The sequence below is a fragment of the Lolium rigidum genome, chromosome 5 (genome assembly GCF_022539505.1).
Source record: "Lolium rigidum isolate FL_2022 chromosome 5, APGP_CSIRO_Lrig_0.1, whole genome shotgun sequence".
NCBI lineage: Eukaryota > Viridiplantae > Streptophyta > Magnoliopsida > Poales > Poaceae > Lolium > Lolium rigidum.
Genome location: NC_061512.1, coordinates 219,598,518 through 219,609,899, shown reverse-complemented (window position 1 = coordinate 219,609,899; position 11,382 = coordinate 219,598,518).

Here is an 11,382-nt window from a genome sequence, read left to right as displayed (position 1 = left end):
CCCGGCGGGACCCGCTGTCGGCCGGCTAATCAAACCCGAAACGGTATGAGCTAACATGGGCCGCAGGATTAGGTTGTGATCGAACGGCGGTTGATCATCGTCATCTCCGACGAGATCGAGCCTTACTGGCGGAGATCCTAGGGGGTCGGCGGCTCACCGGAGGTCCGGCGGTCATCGGCGTTGATGCAGGGCGGCGTTGTCGAGGATGGCGAGGCTCCTTGTACCGGCGGCGTCTCCTGGGGCGGCTCCTAGCTCCGGCGATCTTGCAGCAGTACTGGCAGCGCTCCGGCGATCGATTGGGGCTTTGTGGATGAAATTGGGACGAGGGATTGCTTGAGGAGGATCAGTGGGAGGAGAGGAGTGTAGTGGTGTGAAGAATTAGAGTGGGGGAAGCCTCCTTTTATAGGGTTGAGGAGGGTGACATGGTGAGCATGGTGGTGGTGACCAAGGGGATGGCATGGCCATGGCATGGATTCTCTATGCATTTTTCTTGGTCTATGAGGGCAATTCAAGCTTAGGTGAGGTGAGACCAAGGTATGTGACATGGTTGGCAAGGCTAGAGAAAGCTAGAGCATGCACAAAAGATCATGGCCAACATGAGTGACATATGCCATGACATAGGGAGAGAGCTTGTGTCATGGTGAGCATGGCAAGGCATGATGATGTCATTGGGAGTTGTTGTAGTACAAGGTGCACTATAGATGAGCACAAGAAAAATGGGAGTGAGGTGGGGAATAGTTGGTAGAATAGTGGTTGTGCTTTTTATTCAACTATGTGATCACCATATGTGAGATGCAATGGTCTCATTTGACTTTCAATTTGGCCAAAATACTTTATGGATGTGATATAAATAATGTTTGGCATCTATCGGTGGCCTTGGTTTGCAATTTGGAGTTGGTTTGTGAAAAATCCAAAATTTGGGGCAATCTAGAATCTGATTCAAAGTTGCCACTTTGCATGCTTATATTAAGAGTTTGACTTTGAATCAGCAAGATTGACTTATACCAAGTTGTTCACTTTTATGAGTACTAGTGATCTGGACAAAAATATTAGAAAGTTTAGTTTAGAAATAGTTAACCAAAGGGGCTCAAAGTAGGTATCATGTTAAAAGTGGCAGATTTGACCATTAGCATATGTAACTTAGATTTTCATTTTTCCTTTGATTTGTGTTGCTTTTCTTTGACCCAACTTGTATTGTTTTGTGTTCAAATGGTATAGTGTTGTGTTTAAGCAATTCAAACAAATAAAGTGGGGCATTTGCTCAAATTTGCAAATTGGCCATACACTCACATATGTCTCTCCTATTTGATTTTTATTTTCTTTCTATTTTGTTTCACTTTGGATTTGGCTTGGTGAGTACTAGGTTGGGTTTGTTAAGATTTTCAAACCATCTACACAAGGTAGATCATGACATAGGCCTATATTCACAAATAGGGACATAGGCTCATATGTGCCTCTACTTCTATTTTATTTTATTTTTGATTTATTTCTCTTTGATCCTAATTGCATGGTTGTGGCTTGGAAACCATTTCAAACCATTCAAACACACATTCATGGCAAAACCAAACATTTCATTCATTCACATAATAGAAAAGGTTTTGAAATAGGCAATTTTTTGTTAACCCTAAAAATTGGATAATTGAAAATATGGTTCTTATTTGTTTCAAAATTTTGGGGTGTTACACAGGGTGTTTCGTCAAGATTTCTTCGGCTGAGCTATCAAGACATCTTTGAAAGGAGGAAGGTTGGAACGCCTCCCAGGTACTGGAGTATCTCGCAGGTAGAACCATTTATGGCACCAGCCCTGGACATATTCTTTCATCGGGAAGTTGAGATAATCGACCTCCTTCCTAACAACAAAGCCAATGCCACCGACGACGGGGGGGCCATTGTTGTCATTGTGACGCTTGACATAGAAGAATTTCCTCCAAAGACCCCAGTGGGGATCGATGCCGAGGAAAGCTTCACAAACAGTGATGAAAATGGAAAGATGGAGGATGGAGTTTGGGGTCAGCTGCCAGAGCTGGATCCCATAGAAAAAGAGAAGGGAACGAAGAAATTCGTGGGGAGGAAGCGAAAGCCCGCGAAACAGAAAGGCGACGAACATAACAATGTAAAACCCTTTGGGGGATTTGGGCGAGAGGATGGACCTGGAAGATGAATGTCGTCGTCGGACGAGGAGATGAAGCCAAAGGCGCGCAACTTGCTCACCTCGCGATTGGAAATGGTGGAGGCGCCCCAATCGCGGCTGACCTTGGTTGAGCCCGAGGCGCTGGCGCTCTTCTTCTTGCCCATGGTGTCCGGAGCTTTCGAGGAAAGGAACAGAGGTGAAGAGAAAGGTTGGGAAGAAGATGAGCAGTGTGGAGGCGTGAAAAGTAAAAACAATGGCAAAAGCCCCCTATTTATGTCATGAGGCTACTGGACATCGTGGCCATAACCCTAAAGCCATCGTGGGAGGTGGATGAGATCTAGTCGTACACGTGTCACTTTAAAGAGAATGGAACCGGCGGCCCATTATTCCCACAATGTGCGAAAATCGAGGAGGCGCCTCGGTCAATGCGCATGCACTGGTCATTTCGTAAAAACTGCCCACGCAGAACTAGGGTGGGCCCGTCAGGTCACGTCTTGTCAATCAAACCATAGCAGTGGTTAGGTCATCAGTGACATCGTGAGGCTCGCTGGAAGGAATTCGAAAAAAACCAAAACTGTCGGGTGGCCAACTTGAGTCTATGCACGGATTGCAAGCATCCGCACCTAGACTCGGGGGCTACTCCCATCGGGAGCGCAGACGCGCACCCGATAAACGTGAACTCGAAGATTTTTTAGTAAAAAGGGGCGTGAAGAAGTATTGGAAGAAAAGATCGGAATGCTCAGCTCAAGTCTGCACCCGGTCACAAGCGCCCGTGCCAAGACTCGGGGGCTACTCCCATCGGGAGCGCTGAACGCACACCCGATAAAAGTTTTTTGCACTCCAGGATCATGCCCGGGGACTTGATTCTGTGTAGGGTAACGTTGTTTTGCCAACGGCAGTTAACCAGCAAAGCTGGGCACGTTACTCCATATCCTTTACGCATTAAAACCTTACTGAAAGCCCCGATATGCATGTATCAGATGGCTTATGAAGATCTGCAAGAAACTTCGGCAGAAGAAGACATTCGAGTGGCACAACTTGAGTCTACACACGGAGTGCAAGCATCCGTATCTAGACTCGGAGGCTACTCCCATCGGGAGCGCTGAACGCGCACCCAATAAAAAAAGATGAAGCTGTTAGAAGATGGACAAGAACTATCAAGAGAAGAACATTCGGCGAAGGCATGCTTTAGTCTCTACCCGAAATATCTTCGGCTAGACACTCGGGGATTACTGACGTGGGCATTACCCTTCGGGTAATTGTTATTTCCCTATCCTGTACAGCCCAACTGGAGGCCCATGATGACACCCGATGTCAAGATGGGCCACTAGGTCGGTGCCGAAGAAGAATCCTTGAAGAACAAGACAAAAAGGGACCGAACAAGGAAAGTTTAGAGCTAGGTCTTTTATAAACCTAGTCGTACCCATACAGATCTCTTGGGACCTGGCCCCCTATATAAGGGCCAGGAGAGGGGCCGTCGAGGGACACAATCAACCTTAGCAATTTTAGCCACCATAAGTCCAGAGCTAGGTCACCGTAGCGCTTAGCCTCTCGACGAGAACACAGCCGAAACCTTCGGCACCCCATTGTAACCCGATATTTTCATAATCAAGATAAGACAGGCAGGACGTAAGGGTTTTACCTCATCGATGGCCCCAAACCTGGGTAAATTGCTCTCCCCGCTTGTCTGTCAACCGATGTCTCGTGTCAGCCTACAAGATTCCATCAACCCTAAGCCCCAATCAGAGGGCATTGCCGAGGAGTGCCCTCGACACCCAATGAGGGATCGTCGAAGAAGCGAAGGGAGGATAACGTCAGCCACTTCCAAGAGGACGTAGAGGGCCGGACCAGGAACTCAGGCCCACCTTCAGCCGGCTCCGGATCCCTCAAGATTTCTTCAGGTGGTTCGGAGAAATCCCTTCGAACATCATCGTGAAGACCAACACTGGCTGCAACTGGAGGATGACCACGATGAGAGAAGGCGATTACGCATACATCGACCACAAGTGGGCGGGCTTCGCCGTCGCTCATCAGCTGCAGACTATGACCGTGTTTGAACAATGTTGTGTCGTCTACTTGTGTCGTCTATGATCAGTGCTAAGTTTGCCTGAACTGTGATTGTGTTCTTGCTTGTGTTGTTGATCGCTGGTAACCTCACCACTAAAGGGAAGAGATAAGAAGAAGCATATTATGGGTTGCAACCGAACAATAGGGGCGCCGTTCTGGGCTGCTACTAGGCCTGAAACCGACTACCAAACGGGCAGAGCCTAAATCTCCACGGGGCCCAAAAAAACTCTGTGCAGGCCACCAAACAACGTGGTCTTTATGGCCCATGGCCCGTCTGTGAAGGCGACACGAAGTAGACTTCTTCCCACTGCGCCAGTGGTGCAGCAAATTGATGCAGGCTACTAAACGCGCCCTAGATCTCAATCGCTTGTCGTCCCGGTTGTCATCCTTTATGGTTTGCTGACTCCACACATGCATCCACGGTGATCGACGGCAGCTGCACATTAGACATAAGGAATATCTGCATGTAGGGATCAAGATGCACGCAGCTATATACTAATATCAGTGCCATATACTCCTTTATATATATGTCTAGTTTTCCATAAAGAGAATATATTTTTATCAAAAGATACCAATTACACCTAGCCTCTGCAACAACGCAATGCTCTAATGGCATTACGGATACACACAACCCAAAAAAGAGAAAAGGAAAACTAAAAAACAAAAGTCTCGCTACAATATCACAGCCTTAGCAACAACAATACATCCAGCACCAAGACAACACCTGAAATTCAGACTCTCCAAAAGCGACGCCTCCAAGAAGGGAACAGTGCACCAGCGTCGTCGTCGCCCGATCAAAGATCTTAGATTTTTACCCTGAAGATAGTCTCCCGCTCTCAAAACAGTGCCTTCAACAAGGATATTGCCAGATGATGAGTGCAGAGCTGAACATTGGGGAACCCCAAGAGGAAGTTATGATGAGCATAGTAGCAAGTTTTTCCTCAGTAAGAAACCAAGGTTTAATCGACCAGTAGGAGAAAGAAATCACTTCTAAACGTGTTGCTACCTGTATTTCGGCAGGGCGCACTACAGGCGTCAGCAACAATGTGGAACCTGAACACAACACAACCAAAATACTTTGCCCCAACTTACAGTGAGGTCGTGAATTTATCCGGTTTTGCTAAAAACAAAGAATTAACCATATAATGTGAAAAGAGATATTTGTTTGCAGTGAAATTAAAGAGAATAGTGCTTGCAGTAAGTCAACAGAATAGGTGTTTGTAGTAGATGATTTTATCAGTGTAAAAGAAAGGACCGGGGTCCACAGTTCACTAGAGGTGTCTCTCCATAAAGATAAATAACATGTCGGGTGGAGAAATTACAGCTGGGCAATTGACAGAAGGTGGCCAGCAGCCACTTCTTTTTTTAGGGAGACGGTGGTTTCCCTCAACATCTCTAGCTCCTGCCATCGGAGCAACCAGAGAAGAGAGAGAGAGACCCTAAAGCAGACAAGATCTGGGCGCCAAGATTTGCTGCTCGCCTCCAACTACCGGGCAAAAAGCCCACTACTGGCACATGGCCAATACTACTAACTACCCTAGCTACTCCGGCGGCCCACCCCCCCTCTCCATCTCCGGCCGGCAGCGCCGCCGGCTAGGAGTCGGGGGCGGCTCGTAAAGTTTGTGTGGCTACTAAGGGGAAAGAGCAAGAGCGGTGGGAGGGGAGGGGTTTAGTCTCTGTCCAAGCTTTACTCTGCACGTTAAGATCGGGGAGGCGAGGTTAAGAAAACAGCTTGGGGCCGGTGCTACCGTCCAAGGCTGGTCATAGGGTTGCAAACGGCGAACTAAGAGCATCTACAGCCGTCTCCCCGATGAGGCCCCCGGCAACCGCTTTTTATATCTAGACGGCGTTATTCGGTCCAGTCGCGCCCCCGGCTCCTCGTTTTCTCCCGGATTTGGCCTTTAATCCATCCGGAGAGCCCAGGCCATCCCCGCCCCCCCGGGGGTGAGCTCAGGGACTCCGGACGAGTGAAAAGCGGGGACGGGCCCGTTCTGTCAGCGAGAGAACACATGAACCCCACCACTTTGTCGATGCAAATCCCTCCTCCCCTCCCGTTGCTCTGTCGCCGCCGGCACCACCCATCGCCAATCTGCCGGCCGGTTGCCTGAACTCCGCCGTTCCTCCACCCAGCAGCCTATATTCCGCCGCCTGTCGTGCCCTCTGCTTATTTTCCGCCGTCGGGAAGCTTCCTCGCATCGCTCCTCGTCGACACGCCCGGCAGGTGTTCGTCCAATTGCCTGGCCGGACATGGACTCCGACGAGGAGGAGGAGCAGATGTTCGTCGAGCTTTTTGAAGAAGAAATGGCAGCCGCCCAAGACGAAGAGCACATGCTAATCCTAGCTTGCCTGTCCGGCTTGTACGCCGAGTCGGCCATTGGTCCCCATGGTGGGTCGGCACCAGGTCGCCGGAAGTGCAAGCCGAGGCAGCGAATGGCGGGCTACTGCATGCTCTATGCCGACTACTTCGTCGACGATCCATTGCACGGTGAGGCTGTTTTTAGGCGTCGATTCAGGATGAGCAGGAAGCTCTTCCTGAAAATTGTGTATGCCCTTCGAGAGTACGACTCCTATTTCATATGTAAGTTGGGTTACACCGGCATGGCAGGGTTTTCCGCCCTCCAAAAGTGCACGGTGGCTATGCAGATGCTGACATATGGAGCTCCTGGTGATTCTACCGATTACTATCTTCGGATGATGGAGTCCACCGCCCTTGATTGTTTCTACCGGTTCTGCAGGGCGGTGATAGCAGTGTTCGGGGACATCTACTTGAGATCACCCACTGTCAAAGACACTGCTAAGATCCTCGCTGTCAATGAAGCTCGAGGATTTCCAGAGATGCTTGGAAACATTGACTGCATGCATTGGAAATGAAAGAACTGTCCGCTTGCCTGGCAGGGAATGTACAAGGGTCCCAAAAAAGGCTGCACTGTGATACTTGAGGTAGTGGTTACCCATAATCTCTTGATTTGGCACTCCTTCTTTGGTATGTCGGGATCCAACAACGACATCAACGTCTTGCAGTGCTCGCCGATCTTCTCCAAGCTTGTTGACGGTCATGCTCCCCCAGTTAACTTTGTGATCGGCCGGCAGTACAACAAGGGATACTATCTTACAAACGGTATCTATCCAAAATGGGCAACATTTGTGAAGACTATCTCAGGCGTCGTCCTCCCGAAGGAGGTGGAGTTTGTCAAGAAACAAGAAGGTTGCCGAAAGGACGTCGAGCGTACATTTGGTGTCCTCCAGCAGAGATTTGTTGTAGTCCGGTTCCCCGCTTTGATTTAGTCCAAAGATCAGATGTGGGAGGTGATGAACAGTTGCGTGCTTACACAAAATGATTATCGAAAATGAGCGGAAATATCCGGTTCCTCTGAGCGAAAGTATGCAGCATTAGACAAGGGGAATATGTGTATGCAGGGATCAAGATGCACGCAACTATATATACTAGGAGCAGTATTTGTGTGACTGTGTGCCATATGGACTTGCAGTACATACGAGGTGGTTACTATATTTCTCCTCTACTCCATATGGACTTGGAGTACATGGTTGCGATCGATCGAAGAGACTGCTAGTCTCCGATCGAGCAGCCCGATGCAGTCGCGTCGACCGACCGGCCGGCCATGAATGAGCATCCTCCGGATTCCAGAACATCCGCCACGGCCTACGAGTCGGCGCAATCGGCGCCGGGACACCGCCTCAGCCCCCCCGTCAGGCAGTCACCCTATGCAGTCAGTGTGCGTACACGCACCGCTCGTACTATACGCCACACGAGCCTTTCTATATACCTACATGTACATGGTTAATTAATCCGTTGGTTGGAGGCTGGGGTTACGCGTGTAGTCGACAGTGTTATTAGCATTAGAGCAAGTACAATAGAGTCTAGTCAGCTGACTATAAGACATTAAATAATATATTTTAGATGAGTTGGAGGAAAGAGAAGAGGAGAGAGAAGGGAGGTGGGCTACTATGCAGATAGCAAACTTCTTGCACGTGCTTCCTAGGCACTTTGTGAGAGTGAAAGGTGGGCCATATGTTAGTAAAGTGCTTCATTCTTATAGCCAACTATTATACATGTTAGCTATAACATGACTACAAATGATATGGCATCTTGTTATAGCTAGCAGTTGGCTATACTATTGGAATTGCTCTTAGGACAGAAAACAAGGTGCTCTCGATCGAGGTCCAAACTCCAAAGTCCGGATGAAGCCTCGAGGAGAAGGTACATTTCCATGGCATTTTCTCACGGAGCAGATGCACACTGCTGGGATGCCTTTTTTTGGTTTTTGTCACGCAGCGTCTGGAGCAGGGCTAGCGATCACTCGGAGACGAGGGGCGCGTTTGGTACTCTGCCTCCGAATTGTGGCTCACTAGCGCAATGGTGTAAGCACATCTGCGCGTCCAGAACAAGCCTTATTTCAGAATTGTCATGGTGTTTGGTAGGTCGGGCTGCATCGACTGAGCTGGAAATGCCTTTCTGTTTGTTTGCGTACAACCAACTGATGGAGATAAGATTAACCTTGTTTGGTACCATCCAGGCATGCCTAAGGTTACCTCTTCTCTACAACGGGTAGCCTTATCATTGCTATCACCTCCCATCACACATGAATCACAGTTCATGATAGTTGCAAACTTAGGAAGCTAGCAGTTCACGAAATCAGTCCTAGCTAGTACGACTGGTAGTTCATAACACGATGCTATCTAGCTACTACGAATTTTAGTTTATCATCACGGGGTAGTTTAATATACTGGGATCGAATAGGGGTTCGAGAAACAGGGATCATAGGGTTCTTCTTCTTCTTCTTCTTCTTCTTCACTTCTTATTCACTTCTTCATTTCTTCTCAGATGGTGGTGTTGCATCTGGCTTTCCACATTACGTATGTCCACTCTTGCCTTTTCTCCTTCCACGCATCATTGTCGCCTGCGTCCACGCCATGGCCGGTCTCTACTTCATCAAAAGTGACAAACTCTTTGAAGAACTCATCCTCGTCCCAACCTAGGATCCAGTTGTGAAGAATGCAGCAAGTAAGGACCAACTTTATTTGAGTGTCAAAAGTGTGGAACGGTTTCTGATCAAGGATCTTGAACCTGTTCTTCAATGCAGCAAAGGCCCTCTCAATGGTGACTCTAAGGCTTGAGTGTCTCAGATTGAACAAATTTTTCGCATTCTGAGGTCGGTGCTTCGCAAAGAACTCGTTGAGGTGGTACCTTGTTTTCCTGAAGGGAGGTAGAATACCAGATCGGCATGCATATCCAGCATCTCCAAGGTAGATCTTACCCACAGGAATTTGCAACCCATCAGGCCTTGACAAGATGTCGGCCAAGATGCTCGCATCATGAGCTGAACCCTCCCACATCATGAGCTGAACCCTCCCACCCAGCAAGCACGTAGGTGAACCTCATATCAAAATCCACAACTGCTAGTACGTTCTGCTGGTGTAGTGCTTCCTCCCGCGGAATGCTGCGGACATTGATCTCGGTACCTTTGCAATGACATGAGTACCATCAATAGCCCCAATGCGATCCTGTAAAAAAATAGCACACAGTCATGTTTCTGAGAGTACCACACAACTGATAGGTGGAAGGAACATGATTTTTACTCACCCTAAAATAGGGGAACCACATGTAGCTGTTCTTGATCTTGGGTGGTGTGTTCTTTGATGATGACTTGATCATTTCATCTCTGAGCTCCCCAATTGCGTACAACACCTGCTGGAAGTACCGAGATATGATCTCCGTGGATTGCCTGAATGTGCTATGGATGACTCTGAACCTCTGGTTATGACCCACGACCTGAAGAAACATTTCGACTTGTTCTTCGATAGAGGTGTGGATGCTATCAGTCAGCAGTCCTCCAGTCCTGAATGTTTTCACAACTGCATAGAAAGGGGCTCTTCTCATCTGTAGCATCTGAATAGTCTCTACGTCGTTGCAATTGTAGATGTGGTTTAGGTTGGCAATCCTCTCCTGATCTCGTTGTACCATAGGACCATGACTCACACGAGCAAAAGCAGCATGCCTAACTACTCTGTGAATTAAAAAAAAAGAAAAGGAAATAGAAAAAAGAAAGAAAGAAAGAAAAAAGGAAATGCAAAAAATAACTACATGTCTTGTTTATCTGCGAACCAATAGACCGCAACGGGGCAAGCCTACGAGTGCGGCAGCACGGGGTGGGGAGGGGGGTGTGATGTGTGTACCAGGCGCGTACCAGGCGCCGCAAACCCCCAACGCGGGTGTTTGGGCCGACCCACCGTTCCTCTCATATTTTTTTCCTTTCTTTTCTTTTTACGTTTTTAAAAGCTGAAATATTTTTAAATCCGATTTTTCTCAACCCAAAAGTTTTACAAAATTGAAGAAAAATCTGAATTTTTTAAAAATTCGTTCTTGAAAATCTAAATATTTTAATTTTTAGATTTTCAATTTTCAATTTTTTGCATTTTTGGGATTTAAATTCGGTTGTACATTTTTTTAAATTTTCATTTTTTGGGATTTGAACATTTTTCAAATACAGTTTTTTAAAATTTGAATATTTGTCTAATATGAACAATTTTTAAATTTTAACATTTTCAAATTTGGATGCTTGCCCAATTTAACTATTTTTTGAATTTGAACTAATTTTAAAATTTAACGAAAATAAAGTACATTACTCTCATCAAGGATATGTATGATAATGTTGTGACAAGTGTTCGAACAAGCGATGGCGACACTGATGACTTTCCAATTAGAATAGGGCTACACCAAGGGTCAGCTTTGAGCCCTTATCTTTTTGATTTGGTGATGGATGAGGTGATACGTCTCCGACGTATCGATAATTTCTTATGTTCCATGCTACTTTATTGATGATATCTACATGTTTTATGCACACTTTATGTCATATTTATGCATTTTCTGGAACTAACCTATTAACAAGATGCCGAAGAGCCGATTCTTGTTTTACTCGCTGTTTTTGGTTTCGAAATCCTAGTAAAGAAATATTCTCGGAATTGGACGAAACTTTCGCCCGGGGTCCTATTTTTGCACGAAGCTTCCGGAAGACCGAAGACCTAACGAAGTGGGGCCACGAGGCAGCCGGGGGGTGGCCGGCGCGGCCCAAGCCCCGGCCGCGCCGACCTATCCCCCGGGCCCCTCGTGTGGCCCCTCGCGTTGACCCTCCGCCTACTTAAAGCTTCCGTCGCGAAAACCCCGC